This window comes from Humulus lupulus, chromosome X (assembly GCF_963169125.1).
Source record: "Humulus lupulus chromosome X, drHumLupu1.1, whole genome shotgun sequence".
In the NCBI taxonomy this organism is placed as follows: Eukaryota; Viridiplantae; Streptophyta; class Magnoliopsida; order Rosales; family Cannabaceae; genus Humulus; species Humulus lupulus.
Genome location: NC_084802.1, coordinates 15950761 through 15977549, shown reverse-complemented (window position 1 = coordinate 15977549; position 26789 = coordinate 15950761).

The following is a 26789-nucleotide window of genomic DNA, read 5'->3' as shown; positions in this document are numbered from 1 at the left end:
CGGTATATGTTGTGAACACGGGCTTGAATTTATCCACAGACTTATTCTTCTTTTGACCGTGCTGGCTGTTTTCACCATTTCCTTTTCTTTTGCCACCACCAGGCTGGTTATTCTGCGCAACGTCGGGAACCGCCACTACGATCTCTGTTCCCGTCCCAGCGGGCTTCTCGGGGGCCTGGCTGGTCCCTGCGGCTGAAGCTTCAGCTTCTTCCAAGTTTATCCACTCTTGGGCTCTGTTAAGGAATTCACTAACCGAACTGACCCCCCTCCTTTGAATATCCTTCCACAGGTCTCCGCTGACTAGGATCCCGATCCTCATGGCCATGAGTTTGGAGCTATCGTCAGCGTCTCTGGCTCGAGCAGCGACATTTGCAAATCTGCTCAAGTAGGCTTTCAGCGTCTCACCAGGTTGCTGTCTCACGTTAGCTAGGGAGTCGGCCTGGACTCGGGCGGCCTGAGAGGCTCTGAATGCCCTCTTGAAGTCAGCCGAAAATGTCTTCCAGGAGCTGATTGACTGCCTTTTACTCTGCTTGAACCACTGCCTGGCGGGCCCAGTTAGGGTGGAGGGAAAGATCAAGCAACGCAGCTCCGGGCCGATGTTATGGGCCATCATTAGGGTGTTGAACATCCCTAAGTGGTCAGACGGGTCTCCATCCCCGTTGAACTTTGACAAGTGGGGCATACGAAAGCCAGAAGGGTATGCCGTCGCTGCTATATTGGGGGCGAAGAGTTCCATCTCATCCCCTGAATCATATTCGTCTTTTTCTTTTTCCGATAGGAGCTTCTTCATCAACTCCTCCATCTGAGTTAGGCGCTCTACGGTTTTGTCCTGAGATCCTGGGTTATTCCGGGGCTGTTCAACAGCTCCGGACCCGTTGTACATATTAGGCGGGTTGTTGCCCCTCCTATCTTGAGATAGATCATTTGGGGCATTTCCACCGTTACGTACTCCGGATCGGACCCCTACTGAGCGGGCCTGGCTACCATCCCTAACTCGACCCTCTCTGTGAGAATTGAGTCGATCTCGAAGGTCGCCTCCCTGGGTAGTACGGTGACTTTGTGCTGAACTTAGTCGCTGGCGCAGGTCTCCTCCTGAGAGATCACTCCGTGCACTGCCGGTCCAGTGACTCCTACTGGACAGGCTCGGGGTGTGTCTTTGGCGGCTCCGACCTGATCCTTCCCCCGGCACCCTGCTGCGCCGGGAGGGCCCGGCTGATGGCGGGTCCCTCCTACTATTTCCGTAGGTCGGGATGTCTCGGACGGGTTGAGGAGACGGATATCTGATGGGAGAAGGAGGATGCCTGACCGGGGAGGCGATCCTAGTTCCGTCCGGTCGGACTAAACTCGGTGGGACCCTCTCGGCCCTGCCAGCTTGCTGGTCCCGCGCTGGGCGAGCTGGACGAGGAACTGGACGTTCTTCGGGGACGGGCTGACGCCTCTGGCTCTCCTCGGCCCTTCTCCGAGAATTTCCTCGATCTCTTCTGGGCGTCCTCGAGGAAGGCTGAGAGCTGGGGGTTGACGTCCTAACCGAACGGCTGTACTGCTGCTGTCCGGTCCGAGGCATTTCCCTGAAGTTCGCCTCTTGATGGTGTGATGAAGGGGCGGAGTTAGCTGCAGGAAGTCGACCCGAACGACTACGTCTGGACCGATTACTCCGGCGAGACTTAGGAGCCTCGCCTTGCCTCTCTCCAACGTTACCGTTGGTTGTGAGAGGGGGTAGTCGGCTCAGAATATCCTGGAGTTGCTGACCAGCTGCTGCTAACTGGCTCCTCAGCTGAGCATTCTCCATCTCCACCGCAGTGTAATAACATGGATTCGGATTAGGCGGCCGGGGCGCTGAACTACCAGTGTCGTCTTGGCCCGCCGGCTGCTTCCCTGGTCTCTGCTGGACTTCAGGATCTTGCTCATCAGGGAGGGCAACCTGGTGGGCTTCCTGCCCATCATGCTGCTCTGTCTCGTTGCCATGCCTGGATCGAGTGGTCACCATAGTTGGATGTTTGTGGTAGTACTAATCGAACTTGCTCTCAATGAAAGCACCAAACTGTTGACGCGGTTCTTCGGCAACAGATAATTACGAGAAGAAGAGAAAGAGATTAGTACTAAAAGTAGAATCGTCACAGATATGAAATCTTTTGGAAAGAACTAGGTGACTCAAGACACGTTTTTAAGTGGTTCGAAGGTTAAAATCCCTCTACTCCACTAGTTAATATTATTGATCTTCTCTGGGTATTTGGTTTACAAAGTGTATAGTTCTTCAAAGACTATTTTTTCCAACCCCTATCAACTCCCAGGGTCTCCCTATTTATAGGAGAAGGCACCTGGAAGTTGGTAGGGAGGTCATCCCGTGACCTTACCATTTGTCATATCAAATATGTGACATTCATGATTAATTCCTAAACCTGACACACAAGTGTGGTCTTATCAGCATGGAAGGAGATAATGGGCCGCACGGCCCAACCCGTCCGTGGGTGTCTGAATACGCACGTTCCTGCTGCGTGTCCGAGAAGTCAGGGGGATATCGGGCACGTGATGGCAGGAATATGCACGTTTATCTTGCGTGTTGACTTCCCATAGGGTCGGAGCTTCCTGAGAAGCTCGTGACCTAAGCAGTTCGTAACCCGAGCTGCTCCCGTCCGTGGCCTTCGGGTGTCACTCTCAGCTCCTGGGCAACAAATGCGAGCTGGAAACAGGACCCCCTCGAGCTGACAAGGGCCCGTCCTGGAAATAGAACCTCCGGCCTGCGGGAGCCTCGGACTAAACCTGATTAGTCCGAGGCTCGTCCTGCTAAACAGCCCGTGGGAAAACCAGGGCGTACATTATGGTATAGTAATCTCCCTCTTTTCAAAATGGACACCCCAAATCCCTTATTTATAGTAAAAAAAAATGAGGTATTAAAATAATCAATTTAAATTAATTAAATTGATTAAATTATTTTAATTAATTATAATATGGCAAATAGGGGTAAATTATAGGGTATAATAATTATGTTTTGGGGTAAAATGTGTAAAAAGTGGGGTAAAAAATGACATTTTTGAATATAAAGGACAAGAGTACAAATTATGGGCTCAAAAAAAAAATGGCATGCATGGCAAAGTGGCTGGCTGATTTGTGGCAGGTGGGAGCTGTAAGTGAGCTGCAGCAGAAGGCAGAGGAGAAAGCAGGCCCACGGTTTGGGCTTGCAGGTGTCTTCGGCCTAAATGGGCTGCTGGGCGTTGGAGGCAGGGCCGAAGGATGCATTGATGCTGGAGGGTTGAGTGCATATGTGAGGTGCTGAATGTTGTGTTGATGACTGAAGCTTGGGTGACTTTGGTGGACACGTGGCAGCAGTGGGAGAGTTGAAGGTGGAGGCTGATGAAAATGCTCATGTCACGTTGGAGAGAAGGAAATGCTCATGTGAGATGCTTGATGAAGCTTGGCATTGGGCCTTGTGCTGATGGGCCCAAATTGCTTGGGAAAATACCAATTTCCTTTGCTATTCTTCACAAAAATGCCATCTTTTTTCATCATTTTCATTGCTTTTCAAGAGCATAAATTCCCTACAAAATAAATATAAAATAAATCATAATACAATATTTTCAATTATAAAATAAATCAATTTAATTTTTTGAAAATATTAATTATAACTTAATTATATTTAACACTTAAGCTCAATAATATAACATTTTTTTTACCACAAATTAAACTACAATAATTTAAATAATTAAACTATAATATATTACAATAAAATAACTATAAAAACACACAAAAATATATAAAATCAAAATAAACCTAATAAATTCAAAATTACTTAAAAACTTAATAAATCAATTAAAAACTCAAGAATTAAGCAACAATTAGCACATAAAAGATGGTAAAATAACTCTATTTTGTAGAGTTATCAGTATTCTCCTTTTATTTTTCATTCATTATTTTATTATATATAATTATTATTATATATATTTATATTATTATTTATATATATTTATATTATTACATATATAATTTAGAATTTAGTTTATTATGTGGAGATTAAATTGTATATACACAAATTATTTTTTTTAATTATAATTTAAATAAAAAATTATTAAATATTTGTATTTTTTTAATATTACACAATACAAACATTACAAATTTAAAGACACATTAAAAAAACTAAAATTGAACATATTAAACATCATTATAATCAATAATACACATTCTCAACAGTCACAATCACATTACAATTTTTTTTAATATTAATCATAGTAATGCATACGAAACATACTCAAAATTATACAATAAAACATTATAAACTTAAATCATAGTCAATATTACACAATAAAAACGTTACAAACTTAAACATAGTCAATATTTTTATTTCCATGAATGTAATATTTTTTTCTCTAGTGATGTAATCTTTATGTTACTACATGCAATATGATTTTTTAATTTATCGAGTTTTAATTATTTATATAGTATTATTGTCATGTAATTAATGCGTAGTTTTATTTAAAATATTAATTAGATATAATAATTGTGATGATTTTGATAAATTAATATAATAATAAAAAGAATACTTAATTTATTTAAAAAAATAATATAATAATAAATAATATTTTTTTTTGTAGTTTTTAGTGTTGTGATTGGAGTGAACATAGTTTTTGACACCAAATTTGATGTTGGTGTGACACCAAATAAAGTGTCAAGGTTGGAGATGCTCTAAGTATGCTCTATGATTGCAGGCTTACAGCTTTGACTGATCTTTCACATCATAAAAGATTTTTTGAGATTGTCACTAAGAAAGTTGTATTATAGTTGTTTGTTAAGTTTCCTTTAGATATCGTGTGTGGTTTACTACTATAACACTTACTTGTTTTGAAAAGATAGAATTTTTGTCAAGTCACAATGAGTGACTTTCAAATAGTTAGTGAAATTAAGAAGTCAAAATTACAACACATAGTTGTTGCATATAGAGGTTAAGACACGTGGGAGTTCGTTAAAGGCAATGAGGTTACACAACTAAAGGATACAACTACTCTAAATAAATAGAAGATTAGAGGTTGCAACACATTATTTGCTATTGCTTAAGCCCAAAACCAAACATAAAACTAAATTTTCTAGCTTCTTTAAGTCGGGTAATGAACCGACGTTGGGTCCCTTGAATGTGTCTATATTTGTAGCAAAATGTGTTAAAAGAGTATCCCGTAAGTGTGACTTAAAGTACTAAAAAATATGGAGAAGTGGTATGTACAGACCAATCTTCAACCTCTATTTCAGACACTTAATATATGCTTGACAGCCTCCCTTGTATTATATTTACATACATGCATACTTCCATCGTATCATCTTTTTTTAGACTAGACTATCATCTTCATCTTTTTTTAGTCTAGTCTTCCCTCGTGAATTGTGTTATTCCACTTTTATATAATTTACATTCATATTTATATAATATTTTTATAATGCTCTCGTTACACTTTTCTCTTTCAAAACAAAAAATGTAAGTAATTTAATAAAGTAAAATTTGATTTAAGAAATAATTATATATTTATATTTAATAATAACGTAGGTAATGTTTGGTACACAAATTTATAACTTCATTAATTGTATTTACTAGTTATGATTTTTACAATTTTTTTTATTTAATTTAACTAATTACAACTTGGCAATTTCTTTAGTCTCTCACTAGACTAAGTCATTCATGGTGGGTCTCATTTTTATTCCAAGTGTCATATTCTAAAATATAGTAGAATTTTTTACTTGGTGTATCCGGTTGCCATATCTGGTTGAATTAAAGTAGTTTGTGTGATTCAATAAAATAAGGGGTATAACTGTAAATGTCGGTCCAAAAAAATGATGAGTTATGGGTTGTATGGTCATTTTAGTATGAAGTTAAGACTTATTTACGATATTAGCAATGTAAAAATTTATCTGGAGCTATGTAATTAAAATTATATATTATGTAATATAAAATGCGTAAAATGTAACAAAAACGGATATTTATTATGAATGAAGTATGTGAGTTTTGTATTAATTTTTTTTGGACAAATTAGATTTTTATTTTTATCTTTGTTAATTTTGGAATGATTCAAGTACCATTAATTAGGTTTGAGAATATATATTATTCAGAAGGTTTGATGATATATTATATGGTAGAAAGAGTCCTATGAATGGTGTATTCTAATTCTTTTAAGTGGTTTTTTTTTTTTAAAAAAAAAAGAAACATGTGGATGGTAGAATGTTTAGTATTAATTAATTTTGCTAATATTTTTTATAATAAGGTTAATTAGATTTTTTTTAACAAAAAAAAATTAATTTTACAAATGTATTTAATAATAATATTAATTAGATTTTTTAATAAAAAAATCAGATAGTAGAATGTTTGGCATTGATTAGTTTTGCCAATGTATTTGATAATAAGATTAATTAGATTTTAAAAAAAAAAAACTTTTATAGATGGTAGAATATTTAGCATTAATTAATTTTGCCAATATAAGTGATAATAAGATTAGAGGAAATTACACCAAATATGGAAATTTTTTATAAACTTTGAAATATATGGCAGTTTTTTTTTTTAAGTTTTTTATGGCATATTTTTTTTATTTACATTTTTGTGGGAGTTTTTTTCCCATATATTTGTAAAACTTTATTTGTAGACCATATTTTATCTTTTATACTTTTTTTGGTACCTATTTTTTATTATTTTGAGATTATTTTTTATAATATTAATTTATTTGTGTTAATTTTTATCATTTCTTTTGACTAAATTGCATACTTGTGGCACAATTATTTGAAACACCAACAGAAGAAAAAAATGAAACAGAAACCAACCTCACACGTATTCCTCAAATATAATATAAAAACATATATAATTATAAATTTTTTTGGGTAATCATTACTTTTGTTTTCCCTTTTTTTTTTTTCCTATTCTCAGCTAAAAAAACCAGAACCGACCTTGGGTTCTGCGCAGTGGCCGTCTTGGGTCTCTGCTTCGTATTCGTATGGTCTCTATTCTTTTCGTCTTCATTTTCCTCTTCAGTGGCCGCTCGAAGAGAAAGTTTCGATGACTTAGCTGAACCTGTATCAGGAAGCTCGAGGGAACGCAATTTCGACGCCGCCGCCATCTGCATCCCCCCTCCGCCGCCATCTCTGCACGACCGGGATCTGAAGTTCTCCATTTCTAGCTCGCGAGAGAGAAAGAAAAAAGCTCAGAGTTGTGAAAATGGAGGACAGGGAGAGCTTTTTATTTTTGTTTTGACTCTCTTTGCCTTTTCTTGGGGTCGTGAATAATAGTTATTAGCAACTATTTATTTATATTTATTACAATATTTTTTTTTAATAATATATAAAGTTTGATGTTTATGGAAGAGTTTGAAAGTGGTGGTTAAGGTAGTATTAATAGGTGTATAGTAAGTAATATATTAATTTAAAGTTGTGAATAATAAATAAGAGTGAGGAGACAAACAGTTTAAGTTATGAAATATGAATCAGTGTGAGATTGTGGAATGTAGATGCTGCCTGATGTTATTGTTGCTTTCTTTGACTGCCCTCTCATTGTTTCCAAAAATGCATTATAACTGGAAACTATGTAAGTTGTTGTACGACCAAACTAACCTCGCTTTTTCTAAGTATACTACTACTGTTTTAGACTATTCAATTGATTCCCTTATTTTATTTTTTTACAGGTAACCAGTTACTACCTTCTTCTTCTACTACTACTTCTTAGATTAATTTTTTATTTTCTCAGAGTTTTTTTTAGGTTTGGCTCAGTAACTAGTTATCAATCAGTTATTTTAATAGGGGTAACCGGTTACCTTCTTCTTCTTCTTCTTCTTCTTCTTCTTCTTTACTGGATGTATTCTGATCTGTTTTTTTTTTCTTCCAAATCTGTCAGTAACTAGTTACAATTCACTCGAGTACTTGCCATGACAGTTAAAATTGATAGTAGTAACCGGTTACTGCCACATTACTAAAAAATCTAAATTGATAATCGTAACTGGTTACAGCGAGGTTTGAAAAAAAAAATCAAATATAAAAAAAATAACCAATTGCTATGGTACCTGGTTACTTAGTCAGGTTTGAAAACAAAATCAAATCTAAACAAAAAAATCTAAATTAATCGCTACTGTAACTGGTTACACCTAGGTCTAAAAAAAATCTGATATGAATAAAATGACTCAGGCGTCATGGTACCTGGTTACTTAAACAGATTTGGAAAAAAAAAACTCAGAAAAATCAAAAGTTTTGTTTGCTTGTTTTTTTATTTCTTGTACTTGTATTCTGAATAAATTTTGTAAACCTATCGATACATTTTTTGAGCAAACGTTCTAGTTCTATTTCTTTAAATAATTAATAAACACATAAATATTTATGTTAGAACCTTATTTGATGAATGTTTGGCTGCTAAACCTATTGATCTAAACATGACAGAGAAGAACCTTTTGACAAATTTTGCCATTTTCAACCAAAAAAACTAATCACTTAACCTAAGCTTTTATATATTAAAAGTACCCTAAAATATTCAACTACCTAGCTTCTTATACTACCCTAGTCTACACTAAATAATAGCAGTCAACTTTTCTTAAGTACATTTCTTAAATCAAATCAAATATGAAATCAAGTACCTGGTTACTTAAACAGATTTCGAAAAAAAAAACCCAGAAAAATCAAATATGAAGTCAAGTACCTGGTTACTTAAACAGATTTAGAAAAAAAAAACCCAGAAAAATCAAATATGAAGTTCAAAATCAGATGTGAAAAAGAAGAAAACTAGATTTGAAGAAAGAAAAAGAAGAATAAGAAAGACCAAATAAGAAGAAGAAGAAGAAGAAGAAAGAAAGAAAGAAGACGAAGAAAAAGAAGAAAGAAAGAAAGAAGAAGAAGAAGAAGAAAATCAGTTCGTCGTCGTCGGAGGCAGCAGCGGAGGTAGGATCGCCGGAAGAAACTGAGATGGCCATTGAATTGGGGAAGAGAAAGAAAGAAATGAGAAGAGAGAGAGATCGTGAGGAGAAAGAGAAAATAAGATAATTAAGTTTATGGTAATTTATTTACCATATTTTAAACTTTTTTTCCAAAACTTACCATATTTTGTACAATTATTTTTTTTCCCATAAATTTAGAAACTATATATATTTTTCTCATATTTATGTAAACTTCTCATAAGATTAATTAGATGTTCATTTAACATTTTTTTTTATAAATGGTAGGATGTTTAACATTAATTAATTTTGTTAATGTATTTACAATAAAATTAATTAGATGTTAAAAAAAGGTAAAAAGTAGAATAAAATTAATTAGATTTTTTTTTTAAATTATAGATGGTACAATGTTTATTAAATTTTTTCCAATGCATGTGATAATAAGACTAATTAGATGTTTATTTAACAAAAAAATTATAAATGGTCAAATATTTAATATTAATTAATTTTTCCAAATATATATGATAATAAGATTAATTATATATTTAAAAAAAATAGATGGTAGAATGTTTAGCATCAATCATTTTTCCCAATGCATTTGACCATCAGATTAATTAGATGGTTGAATATTTAGCATTAATTAGTTGTAGTTTTTTTGTGATTGATAATTTTTTTTACAAACATACTCCTTGTTGCTAATATAACATTAATTGCACAATGCAATCATGGTGATGATATATTTTCATCGTAATTGAAAAGTTGATTGTTGATTAAGTTCAAAATACCACATAATTAGCCAAGATTGCCATAAACAACTACCTTGGGGTAAGATTGGTGTCGATTAACACAAATCGAAGACTTTTGACCACTAAAGTCAACATAAACACTCTTTATAAGTGTAATTGTTGTTCTTGGAACAACACGTGTGGATCCAACAATTAAGTATGTCTAAAATACCCTATAATTAATCAAGGTTGCTATAAACTACTATCTCGGGTGAGATCAGTGGCGATCGACACTGATTTGAGCATTTTAACCACTTAAGTCAATTTGAACATTCTTTATTAGTGTGATTCTTTATATTGAAACACCATAGGTGGCAATTCAATCGTTGTTTAGGTCCAAAATATCCTATATTTGGCTAAGTTTTCCATTAACTACTAAATCGGGGTGTGATCAACGTCGATCCTTACTACTAAAGTCAACAAGAACACTCTTTACACGTGTGGTTGTTGATCTTAGAACACCGCGGAAGGTAATCCGACCGTTGATTACGTCGAAAATAATACATAATAAGTTAAGGTCGCCATGAACTATTACATGAGGGTGAAATTAACGCATTGTAGCCTTTTAACATAAATAATAAAAATCTATTAATGTAGATTAAATTAAATTATTTTTAAATATATCACTTCAATTCTCATAATAAAAATACAAAAATTTAATTATGTTTGATTAATTTTTATATATATTTGTAAAATTGAATATCCACAAATTTAAAACTAGTAATTTTATTTTTAATGCTTATCATTATATATGTATATACTTTAATAAATTTTAAAATTAATTAGCAAAAAAGATTAAATTAATAAAAAGAAAATTGTTTGGTTCCATTGACATTAAAAAGATATGGTAACTTGAGTCAGCTCAATGCCTTCCATTCCCAAATTATTTCTTAATGTGATAAGAAATACTAAGTTTTTTTTTTTTTTTCCTTTTTTAATAATATTCTAGCATATAGTAAATAATAACAATTTTTTTTATTGTTAGAATCTCATTAATAATTTTTCTAATCAATTAGTAGTACAATCAAACACAAATTTTGTAACCCAATATGTATATATTTTTTTTTAAATGGCAGTGAAACACAAAATTCTCCTTTCAGAAAATAAGTAAATACTTGTATTAAAATAATCATTTTTTAATTTGAATTTTTCATCTTTATAGAGAAGCTTAAAAACGCTTCTAGCAAGCCAATATTGTTTTTTGCTTTGTAGATGCAAATATCCTGCAATTAATTCAACCAAATAGTTATAACATTGTCAGATCCAAAAAAATATAGATATAACATTGTCAAACAAAAATAAAAGAACTAAAACTATAAAGAAGAGACCTTGTTAATTATATAATATGAGTTAACTTTTGCATTGGCAAATATGGGTCAAGGATCCACATATAATAAGAGGAAGACATGTCATATAATTTTATAGACACTCTAAATAGTGAACAAAATTAGTGAATTATGCAACACTTCTACAAATCATTTGGCTTTTCAATTTTTTGTTATAGCTTATTTTTATCCATTGTCTTCAACAATCTTCCTCTTCCTTTGTTCTATTAGTATAAGAATTGTAAGAAATTAAACCAATTCAAGATTTCATTAACTTGTAAAGATAATGAACACACATCACAAAAAGCAAGAACATTACAGTAGTAATCAACAAAGAACTTTAAAGTGCACAAAATAGAGAAAGACATCATAATTTTATATTGGTTCTGATATAAAAATAGCCTACATCCAGTTTTAGTTTCATGTTGAATTCTTCTATTAAATAGCAATATTTTACATCAAAGATCACTCTTATACTCTACAAAATACTCTCACTAAACTCACAATGCAGTACCCTATAACTTAGGCCAAACACCCTTTTACAACCACACTCAATGACCCTCAACCTAAGACACAGTACCCTATAACCCTCAACCTAAGACACAGTACCCTATAAGGATCGGCTTACTTGGAGAATCAACCATAAGATCTTTAGCCATTTTCCTTTCAGAAATACCAGGCAAAAGTGAAGTATATATAAGAAAAATATTGGATGTCAATTTTCAAAACTTAAGAGAAAAAGTTCAATGGTTTGCAGCTTGGACCAAAAAACTTGATTTTTGGACTAGTTTCACCGACTCAACTTGGTGGGAAAGACAAGTAATTGATAAACAATTATTGTTAGGCTATTTTTAGCATATCTCTTAAGTGTCTTGATTCTAGTTTTATTGTGTTTGTTTTAGTGTTTTTGGAGCAGAATTACACATGTTTTACTTGATTTCAGGTTTATGCACAAGAATTGGGCAAATGAATGAAATGTGGAGATAAAGTGCTAAACCGAGCTCATAGGCATTTTGATGCTGAAAATTTCTTTAGGGTCGTGGTGCTAGAATTTGCGCCGTGACGCTGGTATTAATTATGGTCGCGGCGAGGTCCAAAGTCAGATTGGAAATGGAAATCTCAAATCGCATTAGCGTCGCGACGCTTGGGTGAATTAGGGCCGCGACGAGCCCGTTTTCCAGAAAGCCGAGGTGTTCCAATTTCAGAGTGGCGCCGCGACGCTGTCTTCTGTACGAGTTTTGAATTTTTCACTTATTGAAGGGCGTTTTTGGAATTAGGGCAGAAAAATTAGGAGATCATCGTTTTTAATAAGAAAAATCACGATTTTTAGAAGAGACCTCTGGGAGAACTTAGAAAACAACAAAGAGAGAATTGGAGATCAAGCTTGGGAGCAATTGTGACAACCTCGAATCTAGTTTCTTCTCTACTCTTTTTATTTTTTGAATTTTACTATGTCTTTCATGGGTTTGATTATGAACATTTTAATGGAGATTATGAACTAAACTCTAATTTAGGGTTTTTAATGGAGATTGTCTGAAGTTTTCTATGGATTAATGCAATTTCAATATTTTTCTTCTATTGATGTGTGATTTATTCATATTTGTGCTTATTACATGTATTTGATTGGCCACCTTATGCATGATTTATGATTTCAATACAAAATCTGAAAAAGTGAGTGTTGAGAATGCTCTAATTGAATAAACACAGGTTTCGACATAAAACGAGAGTATTTGTGTGGCTTGTGTAGCTTTAGGATTGTTGCTTAATGCTGATTATGTGTGTGTTATGCCTCAGAAATGTAGGATAGTGCCATATAATTTAGAATCTATATGTCTTAATCAGAATATAGGTTATTTTATAATCCGCTATCACATTAGGTAGAAGAAGAAGAATTGGTTTGCATTATTGAAATAGGAAGTGGAAGCAATTGATATTAATTTCCCTATATTTCATTTCTTGATTGAATCTTGTTTATTGTCACTATTTATTTATTGCTTAGATTATTTAGTTTAAACAATCCATTTTTCGATAGCCAAATAGAAACAAAAATTCAATTGATTGGTACTTAGCTACAGTCCTTGTGGGAACGATCTCACTTACATGAGTTATTACTTGTAAAGACGATATGTATACTTGTGTGTTGAATTTTCACAACAATTATATACCTTGTAAATATAATTTTGTCAAATAGCTTATGAACATAATATATACAACATATATCAGTTATTCTTTTAATTTCATAGATTTTAAAATAAAAACAAACAAATAATAATGTTTAATGCGCTTAAACCAAAACAAAAACAAAAAACAAAAAAATCATGTTTGATAAGATAAAGGTTATGAGGTTTTGTTGTTGGAAGCACAAACGGAAGCTTCAGTAGAAAAAATGATCATTTTGTATATAAATGTTTTTTTTGGTTATTATAGGTATTGATCTAATTTAAGTTAATAACAAGGGAGAACAACTAATTTTATAACCCAATTAAAATTAAAAGAAATCTCATTGTCAGAGTACATACATGGCAGATTGAAGTTTAAGCAGCAAAGTTTAGGTCGAACAAGCAAAATTCAGATCAGAGATTTTAATGCAACAAACTTCATATTCCTCGCAAAGGGTGTCAAGCCCGAAGAAGAAATAGACGCTGACTTTCTTGGTGGTGAGGTTGTGAGCAGATTGGAAGAGTGACAATGGTATGTAAAAATGTATAAAAAAATCCACATGAATGGAAACAAAATCCCAAAATGAAAAGCTAACCAGTTGCAGGTTGTTGGGGGGTAAATTGGGTATTTTAACAATTTTTAAACAATACATGCTCATCCAGCCATCCACTATGACTAAAAGAAAATCTATTGGCTCATATTCAATGATGGACTTAGTCTCTGAAATGCAACTAAAGAATTGAAGAATTGCCCTTACAACTTATATATGTAAAGAAAATTAAATAGTAGAAAATGAGTTATATGACTTAAAATAACCTCTCAATAATTTTGTTGATGCGGTTCTTCACCAACAGGTAATTAAGAAAAGAAGAGAAAGGGATTAGTGCTAATGTTGAACCGAAACATATATATGATCTTAGAAAATGAAAAGGTGACTCAAGACACGTTTTTTAAGTGGTTCAAAGGTTAAAATCCTTCTACTCCACTAGTCAGTATTATTGATATATACTGGATATTTGATTACAGGGTATTTCTTTCAAGAGAGAATCCAACCCTTATTAACTCCCAGGGTCTCCATATTTATAGGAGAAGGCACCTGGGAAGTGGTAAGAAGGTCATCCCGTGACCTTCTTACCTATCGTATCAACTCTGTGACATTCATGATTAATTCCTAAACCTGACACATAAGTGTGGTCAAATCAATAGGTAAGGAGATAATGGGCCGCACGGCCCAACCCAGTCGTGGGTGTCTGAATACGCACGTTCCTGCTGCGTGTCCGAGAAGTCAGGGGCATATTAGACATGTGATGTCTGATATATGCACGTTTACCTTGCGTGTGTTGACTTTACAAAGGGTCATAGCCTCCAGATCCAGCTCGCACCACGAGCTGGATACTTAACTCAACCTTCTGCCTTCAGAGCCGGACTCAGTTCTTAGGCAATCTTGGCGAACCCTTGGGTTACCTCGAGCTAAGGAGGTACGACCTTATGACGGCAGCTCTAGTTTTGGGGATGTCCACGAGATAATCATGATTAGGCCGCAGCTCAGCTCGCTAATCAGCCCGTGGGAAAATCAGGGCATACATCTGCCCCCCAAGCCCCTGCTTGTGGTATACTACGTCGTATAAGGCCACAGTAGGGGCTTTTAGGCTTCCCCATGAACTCTTCACATTCCACATCTTACGTAGGCGCTTGATACATGGAACATCGTGGTTGGTGACGTTACGTCTTACGAGAACCGCATTTAATGGCCTAGCCTATGCCCAGCCGTCGTTTCGTATTTCGAGTGGAGGGCCTTAGATCCCACATCAGGGCCATCCAACGGCCCTTTATACGTGACCCTTCACGTATATAAAAGGGGTGGCCACCCTACGCATGGGCCACCCTTTCATTTGAAATTTCTCAGAACTTCTTTCCTTCTTCTCTCTTCATCTCAGAAGAAAAAGAAACCCTCTTCTCTACGACTGCCATTCTCATTTGTTCAAGAAGCTCAGGTGTGACAGTCAGAATCCCGTGATCCGTAAAGGGAAAGACCGGGTAAGCTGTGCAATCCCACACAGCCTGGGGAAGGTCAAGTGTGATGATTCTAAGACTGTGTAGGTATGGGACTACACAGTTGAAGAGGGCTTAAATGGATTGATGGGTACTACCTATATCAGGAAGGTGCATCTTCTTTTCGGTGGCCCATCACTTGAGAACTCCATGGTTAAACGTGCTTGGCCTGGAGTAATCTAGGGATGGGTGACTTCTTGGGAAGTTTTCCTAGGAAGTGTGTGAGTGAGGACCAAGCACGCTGGAAAGACTTGTCTTGGTTTGTAGGGCCAGTCGTCATTCCAGAAAGCAGCCATAGTGACGTGGGGCGTTACATCAGGCGTAAGGACTCCTTCAAAGCTTTGGAAACAAACACTCCGACAAAGCTCCCACCTAGGCGACACCTTCATCCACCTCCCAGCCAAATACTGTAAGTCTCCTGACTATGCAGGTTTTGAAAATATTTTTCACTGTAGCTTAGGTAAATATTTACTGTAGCCACATGCAAGGGTTTACTGGTTTTTGAGGGTATGAAGGGTGAAAGCCTTTTAGGTTAGGGTATTTTTGCTGTAGGAAAACGTTTGGGAGTATGGTTTACAGGATGCATTTTCTGGGGGAAATTTCTGGGTAGAAGTTTTGGTATTTTGGGTGCAAAACAGGGTAGTTTAGGGGACACGCTTCACAGGCGGTTTTGCCTTCCTTGCCTACTGAAACTTTCCCCCCAAGGAAAATTCTATCCTGACCCTTCTGACACACGAATTCCGAGTAATCTGGGATCCGTTGGGAGCACAGGCGCATGCTCATAGAACCGCGTGGTCTCACTCTCCACGGGCTGGGCTTACCTCAGCTCGTGCAAATAACACTTTGATTCTTCCTCATGCTTAGGTCGCCTTTTCTAAAATCTTTTCTTTTGTTCAAGGCGACCAGATGGCACCAAAGAGGAACGCCCCACAAAAGACCGTCGGCAGCTCGGCCTCCCAGCAGGACAAAGGAAAAGTGGTGATGCCTGACTCCCCGATCCCCTGCTTTGGGCCGGAAGTGGAGAAGGAGCTCGAGGTGGCTCCTGATGCGTTTTTTGAGGCGGAGAGGATCGTCTCAAAGATTACCGACCAGACGAAGATCAACAAAATATTCCTCTCCCACAACATCGGGCTGGGGAGAGCATCAGTGATTGCCCGACCTCCCGCAGAGGGCGAGCGGAGCTGCGCGCCACTCGACGAATCGTTCGCGGCCTGGAGCGGCGAGCATTTCAAGGCGGGGGCCTTCCTCCCGTTGGATCAGTATTTTGCTGACTTCCTGAATTACGTGAGGTTGGCCCCATTTCAACTCCCCCCCAACTCTTATCGGTTGTTGGCGGGGTTGAGATATTTATTTTTGAAGCACGAGTGGGAGGTCCCCACTCCAGTGGACATTTTGTACTTATTCTGCCTCAAGGCCAGCCCGGATCAGCGAGGGCGAGGCGACGGGTTTTATTACTTAACCCGGTTTCCCAATACGGCTGCGGCCATCGAGCTGTCCAGCCACCCCAATGACTTCAAAGATCAATTCTTTATGTCAACAGGGTTTCAGAACTGCGAGCTCCACTACTTCAATCGCCCTCGTAAGTTTTCTTCAACCTTAGCTCGTACGTTAAGTATCATACAGCTCCTCATGTATCCCTTTCTGACTTAGACTAATCTTGCAGGCATCTTCGCGAGGACAGAGAAATCTGTGACCCTCGGGGCCCAATATGAGACACTGGCGGGCTTGCCCCCCAGTGAGAAGGATTATCGCGTGCTCGTGACAGACGAGACGATGGTGGCCTGCAAGCTGATTTTCCCAAATCAGACTTTGAACCTAAAGAGGCCCCGGGGGCTTCCCCCGACCCGCGACACCAGGCCCATCATCGTGGAGGAGGTCGCGGGAGACGAAGATGAGGAGGACGAGGACGACGAAGTTCCCCTCGTGAGGAACAGGAAGCGGGCTTTGGAGGCCGCCCGGGGACGGGCGAGGAGAGGACCCAGTCCGGAGCAGTCGTGGGTCCTTCTGGCCAAGGTAACCCTTACATGTTTAGGAGTCTAGATAGGGCCATAGCAGACCCCCGGCTGGCTAGGTTCAATCCTAGGCAGCTCGTCCATCATCACCGAAGTGATCCGGACCTGAACACATCCCTGCTCCATTGTGTCGACCGGCTTGTGCTGGACTACCAAGATAGCCGGCCTAGGGGTACCGTAGTAGTAGATAACACCCTAGCCTTTAGGTCGATCCTATTCGAGGAGTATGGGACCAACCTTCGGACATGGCCATCACTCTGGAGGGGTGCCGTAGCTCCGGGGCTTAGGCAATATGTAGAGGAATCTAGCCCTGAGTCAGCCTCGGACCCAGAACTTGCGCCAGCTCGGGAAGTAATCGACTTAGATTCTTCTTCTAGCTCGGGGGGTAGGATTCCCTTTAGTATACATATACTTGAATTTCTCTTTTTACCCCTTTGCTTTTGTTTCTGTATGGTTGCTAACTCGTACTAACCATGTTTTTGTTTTGACAGAAGAGATGTCTCAGCCCGAGGAGAGCCTGCGAGGTGTGTTCTTCGGGGGGAACCCCCCAGCTGGGGCTGCTGGGCCAAGAATGAAGAGGCTCCGGATGTCCAAGCACGCTGCCGAGACCCCCACCAAGTCTTCTGCAAAGGAGAAAGAGCAAGTCCCAGCTGCCCAGGTCGTGGGAGCGATTCCTCCTGCTGCAGGGGGAAGCAACATGCCTCCACCCCCTCCGCAAGCTCCGGCCGCTGCCCGGGACACAGGAACGGAGCTCGAGGCTTCAGCAATTGTACCCTCCGAGGTACGCATCCCGGTCAACCCCCAGGACCTGGGGAAGATCCCCAAGGCCTTCCGGGGAACGGTGTATGAGTCGGCGAACTACGCCGTCAGCCATATATACAAGTTCACCGAGAAGGAGCTCTGGGCCATCGAGACAATGAACCCGGTAGGCGTGCTGGAGTCTTCACTGGGCATGGCCATGAAGGTAAGCTAACTTCAACCTTTTCGTGGTTTTTATTATTGCATTTTGCCCTGTTTTTTCTCTCTTTTTCCTAAGGCAATTGCCTTTTCACCTTCGCAGAGCGCCGTTGCCCTTCACCGGAGCATTTCCAGGACCAAAACTCAGCTCGAGGACATGAGGAGCGAGCACCAGACTACTCTGCAGGCGGTTAAGGATGCCTTGGCAGCCTCGCAGGTCGAGTTGGGAAAAACCCGCTCGAAGGTCCAAGAGCTCGAGACCTCCCTCGCCACCTCGCGGACAGACCTAGATGCCGCGAAGGCTGAGACCCAGGCCGCCCAGGCCACCCTAGATGTAATATCCAACATTTTCATAATACATTTATTTATTATAAATCAGAGTTTTAATACATAAAATGTACAAGTTTACAAATTTAAGAAATAGTAATGGAAAAATAGTGTTTAAAATATGATTTTATGTTTTTAATGAGATTAAAGAGAGAGAAACTTGAGTAGTCAAGTATTGGACCCAAATATCATATAATTTTAATTGGGGATTTTTATAAAATTAAGAAAGTTTTGCTAAAGGGCTTATTTGAAAAGAATTTTAGTATTTTGGGTCCAAGTGTAATTTTAAAAATAAATTTAAAAAAAAAATAAAAAAAAGGCTTCAGCCTTTCTTTTTTTACCCGAGCCCCTCTCTCTCTCTCTCTCTCTCTCGCGTGTGTGCGTCTGCCCGACCACCAAACGTCCACCGGCGATCACCGTTTATAGCCACGCGCCGGACCGTTGGATTCAGAGGCCTCCGAACTATCGACCACTCGGGAATCTAGAGCTCACTCGCCGATTAAACACCTCAACTGGTCGATTTAAGTTCGGCCACCCCGCGACTTCAAAGTTGCGATTCGGCCACCTCGGGCATCCGTTTGCCGATCCGTCACCACCATCGGGTTCCTCGTGTTGTGGGCTTCAAAACCCAATAACTGGTTCCTACATCTACCATAGTTGGGTGGTGGGCCCACCACGAGCCACCGCGATCCACCGTAGACCGACGGTCGAAACTTAGTGTTCGAGGTTTTGAAGTACGTTTTGAGTCTCAGAAAATCATCGTTTGACTTGTTGTGGAACCCGATCACTTTGATATAATTTCTTTGACCTATATATTTTGATTTATTTGTGATTGATTAGAATAATTGTTATTATGTGTATTTATAGTATATAATTATATATTCTTGATATATGAAATATTTTTCTGTAATTATACTGGCTGTCTGGGATTATATGTATTTTTGATACAAGTTTTGATTTTGGAATTGTCCACTTTATAGCCGTTGTGCTGTCCAATTTTCTAGAAAATATTAGATATTAAATAAAGTATAAAAATACATATTTAATTGATTTTATATTAATATGGAAATTATTATGATTAAGTAATTTTAATTATTATTATTATTATTTTGTTAAGTAAATCAAGAATACAGATTCATGTATATATATATATATATGAAAAGTGTGATTTATAGTAAACCTATTATTTAACCATTATTATTGTATATTAATATTTTTGTTAATATTTGAATATTAAAATAATATCAAATATTAGTTTCTTACAGTTATTGATATTTGTAAGACCAGTGAATTTTGGAGAAAGTATATTTATTATATCACTGGAATTGATATTATGACTAATTAATAATAATATAAATATTTATATTTATATTATTATCATTATATTGATTATTACAACTTTATGTTAAAAATATGATTTCTTTTATAAAATGACTATTTGAATATATACATCCATATACGTATTGCTATTGAAGTATTTTGTTATTAATATCGAAATAAGTTTATTTATAGACGATAATTATTATTGTTGTTGGGATTATTATTATTATTATCATAAGAGTACATTATCTTATGAGCAAGGTTTAAAGCATGGTTTTATATGAAGAGTTATTTGCATTACGTTGATAATAATAATTATTATTATTTATATAGTTTCTGGTATTGTTAATATTCACTATCAATAATGTATATTTACGATTTTGATAGAATTTAATAAATGATGTGCCTTGAATAGGATTTGTATGGATTTGATTGATTGACTCTTGGTGAGCAATTTTAAAATAAGCTAAGGACCTAAGGTAAGTGAATCTCACATTTTGTGCTTAAGTGTAAGATGCATGACTACATTGATTGTGTATATCTGATGAGTTAAGTATGGGATGATGATGATGCATATGATAAGTATGTGAAGAATGGTTATATGAATATCATGATAATGTTGTGTGATATGATATTGATGAATTTCGTGATATGTGAAAGATGTCTTACAGGGTTAAGATTGATATGAATTATGTGCAAGTATGTGTTCTTATGTTGATGAATATGTGGATTACTGTTATGTTCATGATTTTGTTATATGTTATGATATATGAAGCGTTTAAGTTTTTAGGCTGGAAACCTTAGACCTGAGCCTTAGCTCTACGTTAAGGTATAACAACGCCACCAACCCAAAGCTTCATGTATTATGACTAATGATGTTTTGAGTTATATGAGATGTGATACAATGCCTTGATTGAATACCATCAAACATGAATCATGAACATGAACATTGGCATTTAAGCATCTACATGTATGCATGGCATGTACAGTTATGTGATATAAGACCATGCATAAGAATATGAGAAAAGTTATGAAATGCCTTGAAAAGTCTTATGTAAAGTTAAACATTTTAATGACACAAGGCTTAAGCAAAGTGATAATAAGATGTTTAAAAAGGGTGCCATTGTTTTGATGAAGCAATTAAGTAAGTTCAGTAAAGAAGACGGAAGTCTATAAGACTTATAGTGGCTGCCCACTAGTGTGGGCTAGGTCAGAGTTGACCATTCAGATATGTTTGCCATTTTCCGTCTTTCTCCTCCATATGTGTAATAAGTATGGCAACTATGGCAACGATGAAATGAGTGTTATGATGAGCCTAGCTGCGATGCTGGCTAGCCGGAGGAGAACCCATGAGATTCTATATGATATGTGTAACAAGCCCTGCAAGCATTGGCTGAATCAAACAGTGTGCACAAGTGATATTGGGCCCATAAAAATGTGAAACTAAAAGAAAGAGCATAAAAGTAAAGTTTGAAAGTGCATGAGCAATAAATGAAATGCATAAGTATATAAGTCAGCATATTAGTATATGTGCACTACAAACTCACGACATTCATGTGTATGTGTATGCATGAGATTTGCTTACTAAGCGTTAGCTCATTATGTTATTTTCCAACATTTTTCCAGGTGTGGCTTTAGCTGTTGAGCAACTTGTGGAGCACGGACTCAGTAGCAATGCAATAATGGTTTAGAGTTTTCATATGGCTGCCTTAAATTTAAAGTATTCATACGTGTAATAATTTCTACTAATAAGTTTATATAAAAGTTTTAAATTTTTCTGTATTTCTTCGAATCATTTTATTTAATTCTTTTGGTCAAGTGCCTAACATACTCGTAAACTCTAGAATTACGAGTATGTGGCGAACGTACCCTACCTTAGGGACGTTACACTAGAGGCCGAGTGGACACCTTCGGAAAAGTCCCTGGAAGACCTGTTCTACCACTGCTGGACCTACAATCCAGACGTTGACTTCTCCTTCCTGTCAGCGAGCCTCTGGGAACGCTTGCTGGTGAAGTTCCAAGCTCGCCTTGACAAAGAAGCGCCCTCCGAGGCCGGAGAAGGCTCTGGCGTAACTGAGCAAGGCGAGACGACGACCTCCAAGGGGCCACCTGGCGGAGCTTAGGGCATTCTTCTCTTGTGCCCTTTCCTTCACTGTTTAATATATATATATTTTTATGTAACCTTTTCATGAGGTGCTTCCACCTCGAGACAATTTGACTCAATGTTTTTAATTGATCATCTTTCTTGCCCTTACGCATTTTGGTTACAATTTTTTTTTTTGAAAAGCTTAGTTCGCGTTAATCCTTATCCATATCTCGAGCTCTTTAGGAAGAACAACGATCAATAGATTTAAATAAGCTTCTAAGTTTTATGACCCGGTTATGACCGGGAACTTAATTTGAAAACTTAGTTCGCGTTAATCTTTATCCATATCTCGAGCTCTTTAGGAAGAACAACGATCAATAGATTTAAATCAACTTCTAAGTTTTATGACTCGGTTATGACCAGGAACTTAATTTGAAAACTTAGTTCGCGTTAATCTTTATCCATATCTCGAGCTCTTTAGGAAGAACAACGATCAATAGATTTAAATAAACTTCTAAGTTTTATGACCCGGTTATGACCAGGAACTTAATTTGAAAACTTAGTTCGCGTTAATCTTTATCCATATCTTGAGCTCTTTAGGAAGAACAACGATCAATAGATTTAAATCAACTTCTAAGTTTTATGACCCGGTTATATCCAGGATAGGACTTAGTTAGCGTTAATCCTTATCAATATCTCGCGTTTTTTAAGAAAAATAACGGTCAATCGATATGAATCAACTTCTAAGTCATTAAGGAGACCTGGTTATATCCAGGTACCATATGCCCCCCCAAGTAACTGGGAAATGGTCTTTCGTGGTTACTTTAGATTACACTTGAAAACATGCACAAAAAGATGATTCTCGTTGCTTATTACATAAAAAATGGCCTTCTAGGCCTTACAAGTGAATCATTGCTAATATTTCTTTAAATGGATGGCGTTCCAAGTCTACAGGATTGCCCCTCCATCAAGTCAAGATAACTTATAAGTTCCCTCCTTAATGATTTCGACGACCTGATACGGTCCCAAGACTCCATCTTTGGGATCCTTACCGGCTAAGAAAATTCTCCTTAGGACCAGGTCGCCAACGCTAAAGGCGCGATTTTTGACTTTGGAGTTGAAATAGCGAGTGATTATCTGCTGATAATGGCCGAGCTGGAGTTGCGAATCCTCTCGCCTTTCATCAACTAGGTCAAGGGAATTGCACAGTAGCTCGTGGTTGCGGTCCTGGTCATAAGAATGGACCCTATGCGAAAGCACCTTAACCTCCACGGGGAGGACTGCCTCCCTTAGGGAAAAAGGAGTATGACCCGTAGGAGTCCGATGCAAGGTCCGGTATGCCCATAGGACCTGGGGGAGTTGTTCCGGCCAGACCCCCTTCGCTTCATCTAATCTCTTTTTGAGGCTCGCCTTTAGAGTTTTGTTGACAGCTTCGACCTGGCCATTCGCCTGAGGGTAGGCCACGGAGGAGAAACTTTTCACTATTCCGTTCCTTTCACAAAACTCGGTGAACAGATCGTTGTCGAACTGAGTACCATTATCGGAAACGATCTTCTTGGGCAGGCCGAATCGACAGATAATGCTTTTAACCACGAAGTCAAGCACTTTTTTGGACGTTATCATTGCCAATGGTTCTGCCTCAGCCCACTTCGTAAAGTAGTCGATGGCTACCACAGCGTAACTGACCCCGCCTTTTCCAGTAGGGAGGGCGCCAACCAAGTCTATCCCCCAAACGGCAAATGGCCATGGGGACGAGATCATTTTTAGCTCGACTGGAGGAGCTCAGGTAACTGTGGCGAATTGCTGGCACTTGTCGCACTTCTTCACGTATGAAATCGAGTCTTTGGACAGCGTTGGCCAGTAATACCCTTGCCTCAGGACCTTTGAGGCCAAGCTCTGCCCCCCAGTGTGGTCTCCGCAAAAACCCTCGTGCACCTCCTGCAGGATGGCCTTTGCTTCACCCGGGAGAACACATCGGAGGAGAGGTAGGGAGTGCCCACGTCGGTACAACATCCCATCGACTATCGTATACCTAGGAGCTTGATACAGGACTCGCCGTGCATCATTACGCCCTTCAGGCAGCTTTCCTTCGACGAGATACTCAAGGATGGGGGTCATCCAGGTTGGCCTGGCATTGATCATCTCGACCTCCGTCCTGACATCTTCTATGCTTGGTTTCTCCAAGAATTCTACTGGTACTAACCCCAGTGTCTTCGTTTCCCCAGAGGTGGCGAGCTTGGCAAGAGTGTCTGCGTTAGCGTTCTGCTCCCGAGGTATCTGCTCAACCGAGCCTCGCTCAAACGCGAACAGCTCAACTTTTACCTTTGCCAGATAGGCAGCCATCTTGGGTCCCTGTGCTTGATATTCTCCCAGAACCTGATTTACCACGAGCTGGGAGTCACTAAAGCACTGGACAAAGCTCGCCTTCAACTCTTGGGCTATCCTCAGCACGACCAGTAAAGCTTTGTATTCGGCCTCGTTGTTGGAGGCCTTGAATCCGAATCTCAGCGCCGAGTGGAATCTATGTCCCTCGGGGGATACCAAAATGATTCCAGCTCCAGAGCCGCCCTCGTTGGATGAACCATCCACAAAGATCCTCCACGACGACTAGGGTGAGGTGACTCGGGGTGAGTTTTCTGCGGGATCCTCCTGGAATCCCGTGCACTCTGCCATAAAATCGGCCAGGGCCTGACTTTTTATAGCAGTTCGCGGAGTGTACAAAATCTCGAACTGACTGAGTTCGATTGCCCATTTTAGCAAACATCCCGATGCTTCAGGTTTTTGCAAAACCTGCCTTAGAGGCTGATCGGTCATGACGTGTATCGAGTGGGACTAGAAGTACGGCCTGAGCTTTCGCGAGGCCGTGATAAGGCAGAACGCCAATTTCTCCATCAACGGGTATCGGGATTCAGCCTCGAGAAGTCTCTTGCTAATGTAGTAGACTGGTCTCTGAACTCGGTCCTCTTCCCGTACCAATACGGCATTAGCTACATCCTCAGTGACAGCCAGGTAGAGAAAAAGAGGCTCTCCTGCTTTTGGTTTGGATAGTACGGGTGGCTCGGCTAGATGTGCCTTCAAGTCGAGGAATGCGCTTTCGCACTCTTCTGTCCATTCAAACTTCTTGTTTCCTCGGAGCAGGTTATAGAATGGCAAACACTTATCGGTGGACTTGGAAATAAACCGATTGAGGGCTGCCACTTTACCTGTCAGGCCTTGGACATCTTTTCGCGACCCGGGCGAGGGAAGCTCGAGCAGTGATCTGATCTTGTCGGGGTTCGCCTCAATTCCTCGAGTATTGACTATGAAACCCAGGAACTTCCCTGATGCAACTCCAAAAGTGCACTTCTGTTGATTGAGCCTCATGCCATATTCCCGTAGTATCTTAAAACATTCTACCAGGTCGGAAACATGGTTATCGGCAGTCTTTGACTTGACCAGCATGTCATCAACGTACACTTCCATGTTTTTCCCGATCTGGCTTGCGAACATCCTGTTCACTAACCTTTGGTAGGTAGCTCCGGCGTTCTTCAGACCGAACGGCATGACCTTGTAACAATAAACGTTAGTCGGGGTCATGAAGCTGGTGTGTTCCTGGTCCGCCGGATTCATGGCGATCTGGTTGTAGCCTGAGTACGCGTCCATAAAGGACATGAGCTCGTGCCCCGCTGTGACGTCCACCAACTGGTCAATCCTTGGCAATGGAAAACAATCCTTGGCAATGGAAAACAATCCTTGGGACAAGCTTTATTCAGGTCGGAGAAGTCGATGCAGGTCCGCCATTTCCCGTTGGGCTTTGGGACTAACACGGGGTTGGCGACCCAGATCGGAAACTTGGCTTCACGGATAAAGCCGCATTTCTTGAGCCGGGCTACTTCTTCTTCTAGGGCTTCAGCCCGGGTTGTTCCTAGGCGTCTTTGCTTCTGGGACTTGGCGGGAATGCTTTTATCCAGATGGAGTGTGTGCATGATGACGCTCGGGCTGATTCCCACCATGTCCTCGTGTGACCATGCAAATACGTCCAGGTTATCCCGCAGAAACTTAATCAGCTCCGCCTTCCTCTTGCTACAGAGGTTTTTCCTCGAGCTTGACCTTCCGAGAAGGGTTCTGCGGATCGATACTCACTTCCTCAAGCTCCTCAATAGCCTGGAGCTCAGATCTGTCCTCGCTTATTTAGGGGTCAATATCCTCACTTAAGACGACATCTTCCCCTTCGGCGCTTTTAGGTTTTTCAATTTCAGGATCAGCCAAGGATTCCTGAGATTCCTCTTCACCTTGAATGACCATTGCCAGTTGCCCGGGTTTAGGTTTTCCCTTCATGGAAATGCTGTAGCATTCCCTGGCAGCGAGTTGATCGCCATGGACAGTGCAGATTCCCGTGGAAGTAGGGAATTTCATCGCGAGGTGGCGAATGGAAGTGACGGCCTCGAAAGCCATGAGCATAGGTCGTCCCAAAATGGCGTTGTAGGCAGCGGAGCAGTCAATGACCATGAACTCGAGGAGTTTGGAGACTGTCCGAGATCCTTCTCCTAGGGTGATCACCAGCTCGATCGTCCCTATTGGTGCTGATCCCTTTCCCGAAAAACCATACAGCATCATGGAGGTCGCCTTTAGCTCGGCGACAGTCAAACCCATCTTCTCCAACGTGGAGCGGAATAGGAGTTTCACCGAGCTCCCATTGTCAATCAGCACCCTCCTCACCCTCCGATTGGCGAGCTGAACTGCCACGACCAAAGGGTCATTGTGAGGGAACTGGACATGGCCCGCATCTTCCTCCGTAAAAATGATCAGTTGCCTCTCCAATCACTGCTGCTTTGACTGACGCTGCTCCGGGACAAACTCTACTTCGTTATGAGCCTTTAGTTCGTTCACGTATCTCTTCTGGGCGCCCCTGC